The sequence below is a fragment of the Medicago sativa genome, chromosome 3, assembly GCF_051527215.1.
Source record: "Medicago sativa cultivar Bolivia chromosome 3, Bolivia_mono, whole genome shotgun sequence".
In the NCBI taxonomy this organism is placed as follows: Eukaryota; Viridiplantae; Streptophyta; class Magnoliopsida; order Fabales; family Fabaceae; genus Medicago; species Medicago sativa.
In genome coordinates, this window is record NC_140751.1 from 87,526,771 (window position 1) to 87,542,946 (window position 16,176).

Sequence of the window (16,176 nt, forward strand, 5' to 3'; positions counted from 1 at the left end):
AAAACTGGATATGTTATGCGACATCATGTGACTCAAGCAATTCAATGTCACACCGAGTCAAACCTTAAAATAGCATTTGGACTCGAGAGTTCATTAAAGATTTTATACGAAATCCGGCTCAGCTACTTCTTTGCAACTGTAACATTTATTTTATTTTGAGTTGACAGAGGAAATGATTAGAAATTAACACGTATATACAGTGGAGTAATCAGGTTTGAATTTCAAATATAATGTTCAACCTAACAATTTTGATATTTTTGCCGGATAAGTTATGATTTTTAAACATATTTTTACCAAGAAAAACAGATACACGTCTCACCTTTTAATATGTAACCCCAAAGTTATGCATCAGACTCATGAAAAATCCATTCACGTATAGCTTGAAGCATAAAAAGTAAAGTGGAATTTTTGTTTTAGAGTGTGCATAAGTTTTTATATCAAAAGAAAATGGTATGGTATTGCCGATACTCTTAAACTAAAAGGTATGTTGCATGTTTATAGGTGGAAACTGGCAGTTTATTTATGAGAAAAAATAGGCACTAACTTCTCAAATACAATAGCAGCTCATACTCAAAGTATAATGTCTCTTATTTAATTTTATTTTTGTTACAAAATAAAAACCATGTGTCATAATTATTATTTAAGATGAAAAATAACCTTAGATTAAATCAAGTTAAAATGATCTGGCCAAAAGAACTAGACCAAGTCAACTATTAGTATTAATCATAAATAACAATAGGCTAAAATATGGTTTTGGTCCCTGCAAAATAGGTCAGTTTTGGTTTTAGTCCCTGCAAAATTTTTTTATAGCTTTTGGTCCCTGCAAAAATAGGTCAGTTTTGGTTTTAGTCCCTGCAAAAAAAATTTATAGCCTTTGGTCCCTGCAAAAATAGGTAAGTTTTGGTTTTAGTCCCTGCAAATTTTTTTTATAGTTTTTGGTCCCTGCAAAAATATGCCAGTTTTGCTTTTAGTCCCTGCAAATCTTTTATAATTTTTTTTATAGAATTAAAAAATTTTGGAAAATAGAAAAATTAATAAAAAAATTAAAAAATTCTGGAAAAATTAAAAATTAATAAAAAAATTGAAAAAAAATATTAAAAAATTCTGGAAAAATGAAAAATCAATAAAAAATATTAAAAAATTCTGGAAAATTGAAAAATTAATAAAAATGAAAAAAATTTAAAAAAAGGGAAAAAATTAAAATTCTCGGTTTATAAATACTTAGGTTTTTCAGTGTATTTTTTCCCTTATTCTCGGTTTATAAATACACAAAAGTTCCCGCTTTATAAATACACAAAAATTCCCGGAAAAAATACTAATGAAAATTTTGAAATTTCGAAAAATACATAAAAAACCTAAGCTCGGTTTATAAATACACATATTTTTTCCTTTATTCTCGGTTTATAAATACACAAAAATTCCCGGAAAATTTTTGAGAAATACTAATGAAAATTTCGAAAATTTTTCATTAAAATTTCATTTTTCCAGAATTTCATTTTTATTTTCGAAAATTTAAAATTTCATTAAAATTTATTTTCCTGAATTTCATTAAAATTTAAAATTTCGAAAATTTCATTTTTCCAGAATTTTAATTTTTTTAGAAAATTTTCGAAATTTTATTTTTTCCAAAATTTTTTAATCTTTTTTATTTTTTCCAGATTTTTTTAATTTTTTCCGTTTTTTTTCAATTTTATTAATTTTTCAATTTTCCAGAATTTTTTTATTGATTTTTCATTTTTTCCAGAATTTTTTAATATTTTTTTCAATTTTTTATTAATTTTTAATTTTTCCAGAATTTTAAATTTTTTTTATTAATTTTTCGATTTTCCAGAATTTTTTTTATTAATTTTTCAATTTTCCAGAATTTTAAATTTTTTTTAAAAAAAAACTATAAAAAAAATTATAAAAGATTTGCAGGGACTAAAACCAAAACTGACCTATTTTTGCAGGGACCAAAAGCTATAAAATTTTTTTGCAGGGACTAAAACCAAAACTGGCCTATTTTTGCAGGGTCCAAAAGCTATAAAAAAAAATTGCAGGGACTAAAACCAAAACTGGCCTATTTTGCAGGGATCAAAAGCATATTTTAGCCATAACAATAACAATAATTTTCTATTAACAGTATATTAAAAAACTTTTGAAATATACTCAAAATTTACAATAAAAATTAATCACGCAAAACTTTAAAATATGTATGACTAAGTGACCCTGTCACTAACACACAATATGTGGAAATTTATATCCACTTGTGCTCAGTTTAATCCAAAGGGCAAAGAGTATTGTTATTCTAAAATACCACAACATTGTTATTTCATTTCTACATACAATGGTAACCATATATTCAGCTCTTCGTCCTATAATCCACAACATTCAAAAGTATCACTTCTTTGTCGATGTATAATCTTCTCTATTGAATGCCCTTCTAAGAGCGGTTTTCCTAAAAAATGATTTATTTTGAAGAAAAATACACAAGGACTATAGTTCATCTTTTTTAACTATTCTATTCCAAATCCCAAGACATGTTTCATGGAAGAAAACACTCAAAAAGACGAAGAAAAAGGTGAAAACATGCAAAAGAATAGTGTTTCGTGCCACCGGGTGTATGCTACGCTCCTCGGGGTGTGAAAATTGCACTAGCACGCCGCCGAGTGCGAGCGTGCATGCGAGAGCGGGGGAAAGCAATTTTTTGATGTTTTTATCTGTGGGTTGATGGAAAACAAAATTTAAAAGGCTCTTACAAATTTAAACTTCAAAAACAAAAAACCTTGAAGTAATATTGCAGAGCCCTCAACAAAGAGGACCCTTCTAACTCACTTCACCTATTCACTCATCCAAACACTCATAATATAAGAGATACCTGATTTTTTACCAGAGTGGCGGCGCCTTTCGCGCGCCAGTCAAACTCCTCCGAAAGATTGTCAGTTGGAAGGATTGTAGCCGTCTGAACGTGAGCCGACAAAACACTTTTCTTGAGTCCAAGATGAGTGGCGAACTCGGAGAAGGTAAGATCAGAAAATTTTGTCACTCCATGTTGTGCAGCATCGAACTTCTGGCGAAGCTTGGCATTGTCAAGATTGGACTTAAAAACTGAGAATTTGTAGTCGTGTTCCTCTCAGGTTGCGTAGTTTCTATTGTATTTTATCTTAAAAGTGTGGAAATGACCTGCTTCAGTGTTTGTGTCGTGGGAGTGGACTGTTGCAAAAATGGTGAAAAGAAGCAAGACGGTGAGGTGAGCCCAGGGGCGGACCCATATTGGGTCTATGTGGAGCTATAGCTCCACATGTTATTCCTTTTTTTTTTTTTATAATAGATAAAACACAGCAGTAATTTTAACCTAATGTTATTCCATTAAGTTATTATATTTGTCCTTGACCTTAAATATAAAACAGAGTCCTTGCAATATTATTATACGACTAATTTGTTTAGACCAAGTCAACTATTAGTATTAATCATAAATAACAATAACAATAATTTTCTACTAATAGTATATTAAAAAACTTTTGAAATATACTCAAAATTTACAAAAAAAAATTAATCACGCAAAACTTTAAAATGTGTATGACTAAGTGACCCTGTCACTAACACGCAATATGTGGAAATTTATATCCACTTGTGCTCAGTTTAATCCAAAGGGCAAAGAGTATTGTTATTCTAAAATACCACAACATTGTTATTTCATTTCTATAATCCACAACATTTAAAAGTATCACTTCTTTCTTGATGTATGATCTTCTCTATTGAATGCCCTTCTAAGAGCGGTTTTCCTAAAAAATGATTTATTTTGAAGAAAAATACACAAGGACTAAAGTTCATCTTTTTTAACTATTCTATTCCAAATCCCAATACATGTTTCATGGAAAGAAACACTCAAAAAGACGAAGAAAAAGGTGAAAACACGCAAAAGAATAGTGTTTCGTGCCACCGAGTGTATGCTACGCTCCTCGGGGTGTGAAAATTGCACTAGCACGCCGCCGAGTGCGAGCGTGTGTGCGAGAGCGGGGGAAAGCAATTTTTTGATGTTTTTATATGTGGGTTGGTGGAAAACAAAATTTAAAAGGCTCTTACAAATTTAAACTGCAAAAACAAAAAACCTTGAAGTAATATTGCAGAGCCCTCAACAAAGAGGACCCTTCTAACTCACTTCACCTATTCACTCATCCAAACACTCATAATATAAGAGATACCTGATTTTTTACTGGAATGACGGCGCCTTTCGCGCGCCAGTCGAACTCCTCCGAAAGATTGTAGGTTGGAAGTATTGTAGCCGTCTGAACGTGAGCCGACAAAACACTTTTCTTGAGTCCAAGATGAGTGGCGAACTCGGAGAAGGTAAGATTAGAAAATTTTGTCACTCCATGTTGTGCAGGATCGAACTTCTGGCGAAGCTTGGCATTGTCAAGATTGGACTTAAAAACTGAGAAATTGTAGTCGTGTTCCTCTCAGGTTGCGTAGTTTCTATTGTATTTTATCTTAAAAGTGTGGAAGTGATCTGCTTCAGTGTTTGTGTCGTGGGAGTGGACTGTTGCAAAAATGGCGAAAAGAAGCAAGACGGTAAGGTGAGCCCAGGGGCGGACCCATATTGGGTCTATGTGGTGCTATAGCTCCACATGTTATTCCTTTTTTTATTTTTATTTTATAATAGATAAAACACAGCAGTAACTTTAACCTAATGTTATTCCATTAGGTTTATTATATTTGTCCTTGACCTTAAATATAAAACAGAGTCCTTGCAATATTATTATACGACTAATTTGTTTGTTTTTTTTTAAAATTAACATAAAGAGAAAGACAGATGGAACAGAGATGAAGGTATGGCACTGGATCAACATTGTTATTTCATTTCTACATACAATGGTAACCACATATTCAGCTCTTGTCACTTCTTTGTCGATGTATGATCTTCTCTATTGAATGCACTCCTAAGAGCGGTTTTCCTAAAAATGGTTTATTTTGAAGAAAAGTACACAAGGATTGAAGTTCAACTTTTTAACTATTCTATTCCAAAACCCAATACGTGTTTCATGTAAGAAAACACTCAAAAATACGAAGAAAAAGGCAAAAACACGCAAAAGAACAATGTTTCGCACCACTAGGACGTGTATGCTGCGCTCCTCGGGGTGTGAAAAATTGCACCGGCGCGCCCCCCGGGTGCGAGGGTGCGTGCGAGAGCGGGGGGAAATAGTTTTTGTTGTTTTTCTCCGTGGGTTGGTGGAAAAATCCCAGTTTTTCAGCCCAAACCCACTTGAAAATCAGCATATAAATACAACTCATCTCATTCACAATTATTCGTTTAAAACGAAGCGGTTTAAGAGAAAGGCAAACACTAGGAGTTTCAAGGAAGGAGTCTCTATCCTCAACCTTAGTCTCTAAGGTATGTATTATTTCTTTTATAATTTGTCTTTAGTTACCATGAGTAACTAAACCCCATTGAATAGAGTTCTAGGATAATAAATCTCTATTTTATTTGTTGGATCTATTTAATTTAAGTCTTTTCATTCAATTAATTTATGTGTCCTATTTAATTTTATTATGCAAAGATCCTAATGCTTGATAGACCTAGGGAGCTAACATACCTATGAAAGGTGTCTGAATCTAGAATAAGGCTGAAATCTTAATCCAAACGTTGCATGGTAATTTTACTCTTTTCATCCTTGTTAAGGTAGACAAAATAGGGTTGCTCATATGTAGAACTACCAAGAGAGTATATGCTGATGTACTTCTAAGATTCATAGATGAGGAAACCTTTAGGACAAATTTAGGAACTCTAATTTAAGTCTACGTTTCATTACCTTTGAGAGAGTAAGGCCCCACCTAATACTCTGTGCGTAGGCATAACTTGAACCAGTCGAATTGACAACCCTACACCTGTTAAAACGTGTATAACCTTAGGTGAATCTAGTGCAACTCAACACCTGGAGGAGCATAACAACCTCACAGACTCGTCACTTAAATGGGTACCATTTAACCAATCCATGAATGACTTGATTGTTACTTAATTCCAACAAATAAATAGAGGGGATTCGAAGAATCTTGACTGTCACAAACATTCTACAATCAAAAACCAGGATACTGCTCAACTACTGCTCTACCCAAACAAATTAAATTGCAAAAACTCCTCCCATTTACTTTATTTTAATTTTAATTGTTTTCCGTTTTAAATAAGTAAGGCGAGTTGCCTAGTTGGAACGACCATCCCTCTGGATATGATACCCACTTATCACTCTATAACTTGGTAACAATTTGGTACATTTGTCTTGTCCATTAATATGTTTGCCCTGGATTTCCACTATTTTCATCTGTTTTTTATTTCTACCCCTTGATGTTGTCCTTTTGCTTTTAATTAATGTTAGGACTTCGTAGATATATGGACAAGGTTGTGTTTCCACGTATTCAAAATTGTATTATTGACGGATTTAGAGCCTCAGGAAAATTACTAGCGGAATAAACTCTCAGTAATTTAGAAAAGTAATCACATGTCTAATATAATATTTGTTTTCTTCTCATCTTTGTTTGCAGTTTGTTGAACCTATGTTGTGTTTCTTGCTAGTGCTAGTACGCCCTCGTTGACAACATCAAGAACATCTTGGTCATCTGAAGATAACCTTCATCTTCATGATCCATTGATCATAATTCTTTCCATCGAAAACTGGTAGGTGTGCAGGGAAATTTCCATTGTTGGAGTTGCCATCTTTCACAGATTCTCCAACAATATTGATCGAACCAGGCTCTTGGTGCCAATTTGATAGAACAAATTGAAAGAAAGTGAATAAATTGAGAAGTGTAAGGTTTGAGAAGATTGGAGAGAATAACATAAAATTGAAACTAATTTTTTTTTATTGAATTGAGTATATAATTCTCTTATTCGTATCAACAACTAAGGCATAAAGTACTTATATACAAATGTGTAACAAACTCTGAAACAACTAGAGTTAACTTTAGTTAACTTAACCTACAAGTTAACCCTTGTTTACTAAATTTTAACTAACTCAATTGATAAACTCTAACTAACTGAATTATTAAACTTACAATATAAACTACTTAAATGTCCCTTAGCTCACAAGGGACCAATTTGAAGGGGTGGAAAACTACTGTATGTATGTGTGTGTGTGTGTGTAGTTACTCAAATTGCCAAGAATTGAGTATGGCCTTCTAATGGGACGTTTTAAGCTTATGTGACGTGTACATGTAAACCACATGATTCGCAGATAACAACATTAAAGTGTACATGTTGAAAACCGTAGCACATGGTTTTAAGACTGCCAGAAAATCATGCTAGGGAAGAAGGATATGGTGGACACTGGGCAGTGAGATAGAAAATAGATATTGCTATAAATGACAATAATCTGGAACTTGTCAATAAAATTACTCCAGACAAAAATGACTAAATGAGTATTTTTTTTCAAATATATAAAATACCAAAACCGCTAAACATTATTTTCATTTGAAATGCAGAACAGCATGCTAAAAAGCAATACCAAATGGAACTCAACTCTTAAGTCTTAACTAGGTGATGAGTTTTTGAGAAGTCCATCAATTTTGGAATTTAGTCCATCTATGCAAGATATGTTGAATTCATCTATGTGGAAATGTTATTTTTGCTCAATTCTTTTAAGATATATTTCCTTCAGAAACTAAACATACTATGCATGAATAAAATGTCATTCCCTTCCTAGAAAGAAATGTTTAGGATTTCATTTAATTAAGAAAGCGTATAAGGTGACAAGTCTTGGAATATAAGCCTTAAACTAAAAATATGGAACACACACTATGTATTTGTCTGTTCAATGTGACAAACTCCTCACGTTTCTATGTTCACTGTGAAGCAGCTTCAACTGAATTTGAAGGGTAACAATATATAACACACGATTGATTGGAATTGAAAAATTCTTGGTTCCAGGCTTAACGCCCCACGTGGAGAAGGAGTCTGAGGGTAAACGAGGTTTGAGCCATTCGGAGAGAGATTGTGGAGATGCGAAATTATGGCAGTGGTTAAATGGTGGACATGGCGGGAATTTGGTGGTTGGAAGCAGACTGAGAATGCTGCTAGTCCGTAAGCCCGATTTCATTAAACAACTTATTTTGCAGTTATAGCATCATAAGCACTTCCTTTCAAATAAAATAAAAAGCATAAGCATAATAAGCACATTCAAGTGTTTATGAATAAGTTACTACTGTCAAAAAAATTGAATACGTTACTAACTTACTATTGAGTAAGTTGTTTTTTTGTTGAGAATATAGTCGGTAAATAAGTCATCATGTTGACTCATTTGTATAATTTTGTTTCATTTGTATAATTTTTTACTATCATCAATACAATTGATTTCAAGTTTTTCTCTCTTATTTTTTATAGATGTCATGTTTATCAGAGTATCAGAGCAATTATTGCATTCTCCATGAACAACTAAATACGGCTTCAATCACTTTCTTTTTCCTTGTTAGTCAAGTCACTTTTCTATTTGTTTCTCTTGTTTGCTTTTTGCATTTTTGTCTCCTTCAAATATCGCTGAAGGTTCGGCTGTTTTTTTTTTTTTTTTTTATTTTTTTTTTTATTTTTAAGTTTGATGGTGTGTTTCGGTTCTTGAGGTTTTGCTTGAGTTTTCAATTGAAACCGTGTTTGAAAGGAGAATGGTTTGCCATTGATTGACGCTCTCATGAAACTGTTGTTTGCGAGATTGCTGTTTATTTGCCAACGGTATAACTCGTTGGTTTAGGGTGCTCAATAATTTTGAGTACTGCTGGAAAGTATTTAAGACCTTCCTGACCAATACCAGGATGTCTGCAGAAAAGGAACGAATGAGCAAGTAGGTAAGGCATTTATGAATATGTTTATAAGTTTGCTTCTAAAATGTAAAAGAATTAAGCCGGCCAACTTACACCCCAATAAACCATATATCAAATCCTAAAATTGAGGGCAGAAAATTTTATCTGAATTCATGCCACGAGCTTCGCAAAATTTTTTTACACAGCTCAAACATCAATACAGTAACCCAATTCGACGTGGGCGGTAAAGTGTATGTATATAGCTACTTAAACTGCCGAGAATTGAGTATAAACTTCTGATGGGAAGTTTCGTGGTTATGTGACTTACTCATGTAAACCATTCAATTTGCAGACAAGTCAAAGTGTAATGCAATGTTGAAAACCATAGCAAGTAGTATAAAACCTACCAAAACATCAAACCTGAATGAAAATCAATGCTGAAGAAAGGGGAAGAAAGCATAAGGTGGGAAAGTGATATAGAAAGTACAAGGCAGGGGAAATAATAAGTGATGTGATACCTATAAGAAGCAATTGTTCGGGAGGGTAACAAATTACAATAATCAGGAACTTGTCAACAAAATTGATCCAGACAGAAGCATGAGTTATTTTTCAAAAATAACCAAATATCAAAACCGGTAAACTTTTTTTTTTTTTCATTTGAAATACAGAATTGCATGCTGAAAAGCAAAAACCAGAGGGACCTCAACAAGTGGGAAATTCTCATTGAAGAGAAGAGTTTATGGGAAGAGCTTTAAAGTTAACATGCAATTGTTGTAGCAGGTTTTCATCACCCTTTATCTCTAAATCTCTCATAACGTTTAGCCCGTAGTTTTCCTTGGCGGGATGGCCTTCTTTCGACTCTAACTACTGAACTATTCTCCATCTATTTAAACTTCTTTAGCTCTACAGAACTTCTCCACACATACTCAAATCACCTAAAACAATAGTCTACCATGTTTTCCATACGGGGCTACCACAATTTCCTCTTATTTTTAATCTTGTAGTCTTCTATAACCACTGTTCGAATTTCTGCAGTACCAATCATACTTTTTAATTCTTTACCAACATTCAATCATATATGAAACTGCAGCTCTGATAACAGGGGAATAAAATTTTCTTTAAGCTTGACTGCTACTGAACTTTTAACTAAATATCTACATATATGGCAAGGATGACCCCAAACCACATCAAGGCATTAACAAAATATAACAAATAAGTTATTCATTAGATTGCAACCACTCTGGCATATAAACCATCTTTCTCAAAAACTAATGAGGCGTCAAAGCAGATGATCAAAACTACTACTGAGACATGCATAAGTATTTAGTTGATGCATGATCAAGTTAAACTAAACTACTCATCAGTCACAACTTACAACAACAACAACAACACAATGAGTAATTGGTTTTCCAGAACTACAAGTAAGTTATTCCCTCACCTGAAATTCAAACTCAAACCCTCAAAAGCTGCATCTTATTAGCAAAAGCAATAGCAATCCAATCAGGCTGAACAGCACACCACTGAAACTGATTAGTTTCACAACCAGCAGAATACATAGTCATTGGATCAATCCCATTCAGACCAGCCACAGCCGGCAACTCCCAAATAAGAGCCTGTGCATCATCCCCACCAGAACAAATATGCTTCGAACTTCTTGGAGCCCAAGCAATCGCATTGACACCAGCGTGATGTCTCTCCAATTCCGCCACAGACGTAGTTGGTGATCTAATATCCAAAATCAAAACTTTATTACTATCCATCAAAATCGTCGCCATATACCTCAAATCCTTCTTGTTCCAATCTAAACGAAGTAAAGGGGTATCAGGTTGTGGACTTTCATAGATAATAGTAGAATGCTCTTTATCCCTTAAATCTGAAATCCTAACAGACCCATCAGCAGAAACAAAAGCAAAAACCCTTGATTCACCCCAAGCTATCATAAACCTCTTTATCATGTGAAATAAGCTGAGTTTAAACCAACACCTCTTTCAATGTCCAGATAGTACAAGTACTGTCAATGCTTAAAGTTCCAATTTGTTTCAGCTCAATTTTGTTCCAGTCCAATGAGGTTAACGGAGTGCAAAACTCTCTGGTTTTCCTGTTGTTGGAAAGGGAAAGAGCTTCAACGGAATTTTCACGAACTTCCCAAAGACAGACATAGTCACCGGAGGTAACGAGGAGGTCGGAGGAGGTTTTCTGGAGAGTAGAATATGTGGCGGGATGGAACATGAGTTTGGTGGGTGGGTTAGGGTGATCGAAGGAGAGTGAAGGTTGAGGTTTGATTAAAAGGGTGTCAGGGCTGAAATTGAGAATATCGATGTGGTTTGTGTATTCTTCGACGAAACTACCAATGACGTTGTTGCGGGGAATTGGTGTCGGGAGAGAAGGATAATGCGCAGAGAGTGTAACGGGACTCGTAGGTTACGGAGTTGTTATCGGATAGGAGATGGGATTCTTGTGCTGAGTTGTCCGTTTTTGATGGATGGTGGAAGAAGGGGAAGTGGTTGAAGAAGATGATGAAGAGAAAGGGAAAAGTTGGGTGGGAAGTGAAAATGAGAAGATGGAGTGAATGGACACGAGCCTTAAATTCTAAACTTCCTTAATCTTCACTTGACGTTCTTCATTCCCGTAAGTCCCAAACATAGGGGTTGTAGACTTAGCGCCTGCGGGTGTGGTATGCCAAAATTGACGAGATAGGTACCTCCACGTTCTCAATTCTAAACTTACCAATTTGTGTTACCCCCTAAAGACAAATTGGATCATCTCTTTCACTTTTCTCTCATTGCTTCTCCTAACTCTTTATCTATCTCTTAGACTCACTCTCACTCATTGCTTCTCCTAACTCTTTATCTATCTCTTAGACTCACTCTCACACTCTCGATTATATTTTTTATTTTTTAATCAAGAGAAAGAGTGTCTTTAAGAGAGAGATAAAGAGTTAAGAAAAAAGTGAAGGAGAGGATCCATGGAAAATACTTGATGTATAGGACTTTTTTCGATCTTTTTTATAAGAGACATACGAGTCAACAAAAGTTTAAGTATGGTACATCAACTCTTGTTGACTCGTATGTCTCTTGTAAAAAGATCACAATATAGTTGTGAATATATAAGATCGCAACTTTATTACGGTCCATCAAAATAGCTGCCATATACCTCAAATCCTTATATTTAAAGCATTGTTCTTAGTTGATTAATTAATTGAGCTATTCACTTGATTTAACCGTATTCCTATTTACTTAATTTAAGCTAGTTTTAGGATGTTACATTACTCGCCTCTTTCAAGAATTTTACCTTAAAAATTGTCTATTCTTAATTTTCCCTGTGTTCATTAATCTGGTTCAAATTTTATGAATTACACTTATGTTATTCCTAGGCTCTGTTGTCAAAGCGGAAATGTGGCGCGGCCACCCCAAAAATTGGTGCGGTGCGGGAGCAAGCAGGACGCGTAGCGGGCGCTATTTTGTGGCGCGGACACTAATATATTTAATACTAAAATACCATATTGGTCAAAAAGAAATACTAAAATACCTTAAACATTACTTAAAATTCATGAAGTATTCATAATTCATGAAGTTAACGTTTCTAAAATTACAAAACTGCCCTTAAAACGGTTTAAAGTAATGGGAAAAACAGTCTTTCTGCGTGGTGTGTGTGTAGTGGCCGCTTTGGCAGCATTGAATCCGCCCCGCACTGCTGAATAGCCGATTTGACTGCTATTCACATACGACACACTCCGTTGCGGCTAGGAGCGGTGGGCTGATTTTTTCCGCTATAGCGGGCGACGCGGCCGCTATTGACAACAGAGTTCCTAGGTGACCCTATTATTAAATCATCTACCCATAAGAAGCTTCTTTATTCTTGTTCACTAGTTTGGGTATGGTTATCATTTTTAGGCATCTTTTACGATGTTATGGTACAAAAATACATCGCGCTATCATCTGTTTTAGCCTTATGTTTCAGTTCCATTATCCGTTTTTATCCTTTGGCTAGTCTTAGGTACTTCTCTCTACATCTTGCACACTCATTCTTCCAGCATTCCCAAGTCCCAACCCTCTACTGTCTGCCTAAACTCCTTGGGCCCTGTTTGGATAAATAGTTTATTTCTAGCTTATAGCATAAGCACTTGACATGAAAAGCGCTAATGTATAAGCTATTTCTATAGCAAAAAATAAAATAAAGTTAACTTATTTTCGTATAAGATGTTATTCATAAGCTATCTTGGAGAACTTGCGAAAATAAGTTGAAAAGAGCTTATGAACAATGTCTTAGTTTTTTCATATGTTCTCCCAAACAGTCTCACAAAATTTATGCCAATGGATAAGCTCAAATAAGCCAATCCAAATAGACCAAAACTTAGCAAACACTAATTTATGTCGTTATCATACACTTGTAAGCCAAGAAGAAACTCAGATATATGTAACATCAAGACAAATAGAATTGCCACAATACAGGGTTAAAAGTAAGACTACAAGAACTGTCAATCATCAAATACTTAAATTTGGACACATAAATACGACCACTCTAGCAGAACACATGCAAATTTAGTATTCCCAGAAATGATTTTCATTAGTAACTACTCAGTACTCACAAGTTTCACTGTATTCTAATAGGGAGTGACTATTACACATATATGTCGATATAACGAGGCAACTTATTTATAATTGATAATCTTGTATATGCAACATCATTTGCAGTTTACACTATAAAGAAAATAAGTTCATTGGTGCATATAGTTCATACATTAGGTACATGCTCAAACTTCGAAAATCCTAAATCATGTGAAGTCATCACTATACCAACAACAACATACTGTGTCATATGAAGCACTGCCCCTTTAGATTTTGAGGGCCTGTTTGGATTGTCTAATTTGAACTTATCTACCGGTTGTGCAACTATTTGAGAGAACATATTTGTTTTCAGCTTATTTCTACAAGTTTTCAAAGATAGCTTAACAAAACAGCTTATACGAAAAAAACACATCAAGGTTGAATAGAATCAACACTAACCCATTTCCAATAATGTTTCTTAACAGAAACAGCCTGGTGAGCAACTTCTTTGAGGTCAGAATCAGCGTACTCATCCACCTCAGAAGAGCAAAAATCACCCTCGGGCAAACCCTCAACAGTAGCATAAAAAGTGTGGAAAACGTAGAAACCCGGCAAACCAGGATAAGTCTCCGAATTTCGCTCTTCCACCCTCATTTCATAGGAATTGCGATCAATCGTCACCATATCACAAACCTCCCTTTTCGAGTCGATCACGGAGCCAAGCTCTTCCTTAATCCCCCTGAGGGCAGTGGATTCAGGATCTTCGTTTGACTTCATCTTCTCCGTTAAGGGCCGATTCCGCTCCATCACGTTACCGTTGGATGATTCCTGGTGCGATTCCACAAGGAACTTTCCGTCTTTTCCGGTGATTCGAACCATAACGACCTGAACGGTTCGAACCGGAGGGATGGAATCGTTGAGTGAGGTTTCTCCCTAGGAAAGTTCGAGCCAGAGATTGTGAACGTTCTTGGTTCCAGGCTTAACGCCCCACGTGGCGAAGGAGTCTGAAGGTAAACGAGGTTTGAGCCATTCGGAGAGGGATTGTGGAGATGCAAAATTGTGGCGGCGGTTGTTTCTGTTGGGGTTTGAAGATGATAATGGTGATGTCACTGTCTGAGACATGGCGGGAAGTGATTAGGCGAAGAGGAAAGCAGACTGAGAGGGCTGTTACTGTTAGTAGTTAAGCCCGATTTGGGTAACAACTTTGCGCTGTATAGAAAGTATTTTATGAACGAATAAACGGTCTCTAAACTACGGTTATCTCATCAATTTAGTCTACGGACCCTAACTATATTCTAACACATATTGTAATGTTTTTTTTTTGGAAAGGTCTAATACATCGATTTGATCCATACCAAAGGACTTGGTTGATGAATAAAAATATAGTTTAGAGACTTTTTAGTTGTTTTTAATAGTTTACAAACTAAAATGGTGAGAGAGAGTGATAATTTAGAAACTAAATTGATGGTTTATTTGTAAAAATAGATTAAATTTCTGTTGTAATGGTGTTGTTCTCATTTTAATAGGATTTTAACAATTTTTTAATTAATAATTTAAATAATAAGGTAAAAAAGGGTATCATTGTAAATATATTAGTTTAAATGGTAGATAAAATTGAAAGTAAAAAAAGTCACTCAAAATCATATATTTCACTTATATATAGATATACTCCCTCCGTCCCTTTTATAGGAGTAGTTTACAAAAATCACGAGTAGTAAGAAAAGTTGTTGGATAATTTTCAAGTTCAATTTCAGTTTTAGATCTCATTCTAGTTTTGATATGATTTTGTGTTCTCTCAACTTCATGATCGACTTCTCAACAGTTTGTTTCTTCGGGATGTCTAGATCAGATCGTCTAAGCAACACGTCATTGCAAATGAGAATCTTGTCATCTACTATTGATTAATCCAGATTGAAAATTTCAAGATCGTTGAGCATTTAGGTTCTGCTCAAGAGATTTATGCGGTCGGTCTTGGTGCCTTTTTCGCAATCTCCTTCCTCGTATGTGGTCAACAATGGTTATCACCACTAGTTCCCTTCTTGTGCTGTAAGGTTTGGCGCAACAAATTTTGTAGAGATTCATATTGTTGAAGTTTATGCTGTTTATTTTGAAAGTTTGATGGTCTGTTTCAACTCTTGAGGTTTTGCTTGAGTTTTTGATTGAAATTACGTTTGAAAGAAATGGTTTGCCAATAGTATAATTCATTGGTTTAGGGGTGCTGGATAATTTTGATTACTGGTTTAGACAATAATACAAGTACTCTACACTATACCAGAACCTCAGCAAGAACAGTTACATATTCCTGAACATTACTTATCGGTAATTGGTAAACTTTTATCCATTCTTGACGTGGAGGAAACAAAGATTAGTAGTCATTCTTTAAAAATGCAAGCATCCTTCGAAATACATTTCTATGAAGGGAATGTTATTCTTTAGTAGTACAAAGGGAGGTGGTTCAAGCAAAGTATTTAAGAACCTAGGATGTCTCCAGAAAAAGAACGAATGAGCAAGTAGGTGAGGCATTTATGAATATGTTTATATTGCTTCTAAAATGCTAAAAGAATTAACAAAGCCAACTTATACGTGTATAAACCATATATCAAATCCTAGAATTGATCGCACAAAATTTTAACTGAATTCGAGTAATGAGCTTCACAAAAATCTATGTACAACTCAAACATCAATGGGGGGGGGGGGGGGGGGGGGGTAAAGTGTAGGCATAGCTACTTAAAGCGCCAAGAATTGAGTATATCCTTCTGATGGAAAGTTTCATGGTTCATGTAAACTATTCAACTCACGAACAAGTCAACTGTGAATGTTGAAAACCATAGAGTAGCTAGTATAAAGACTGCCGAAACATCAAACCAGA

General features: G+C 34.7%; 1 pseudogene across 1 annotated transcript; it reads right to left on the reverse strand.

The window, feature by feature from the left end:
- Window positions 1–10,346: 10,346 nt before the first annotated feature.
- On the reverse strand, window positions 10,347–14,575 carry LOC146941470 (uncharacterized; annotated as a pseudogene). The gene is made up of 2 exons (XR_015032396.1): window positions 13,767–14,575; window positions 10,347–10,485 (listed from the first exon to the last, which is right to left on the reverse strand). The product of XR_015032396.1 is annotated as an uncharacterized LOC146941470 (transcript).
- Between the last annotated feature and the right edge of the window lie 1,601 nt (window positions 14,576–16,176).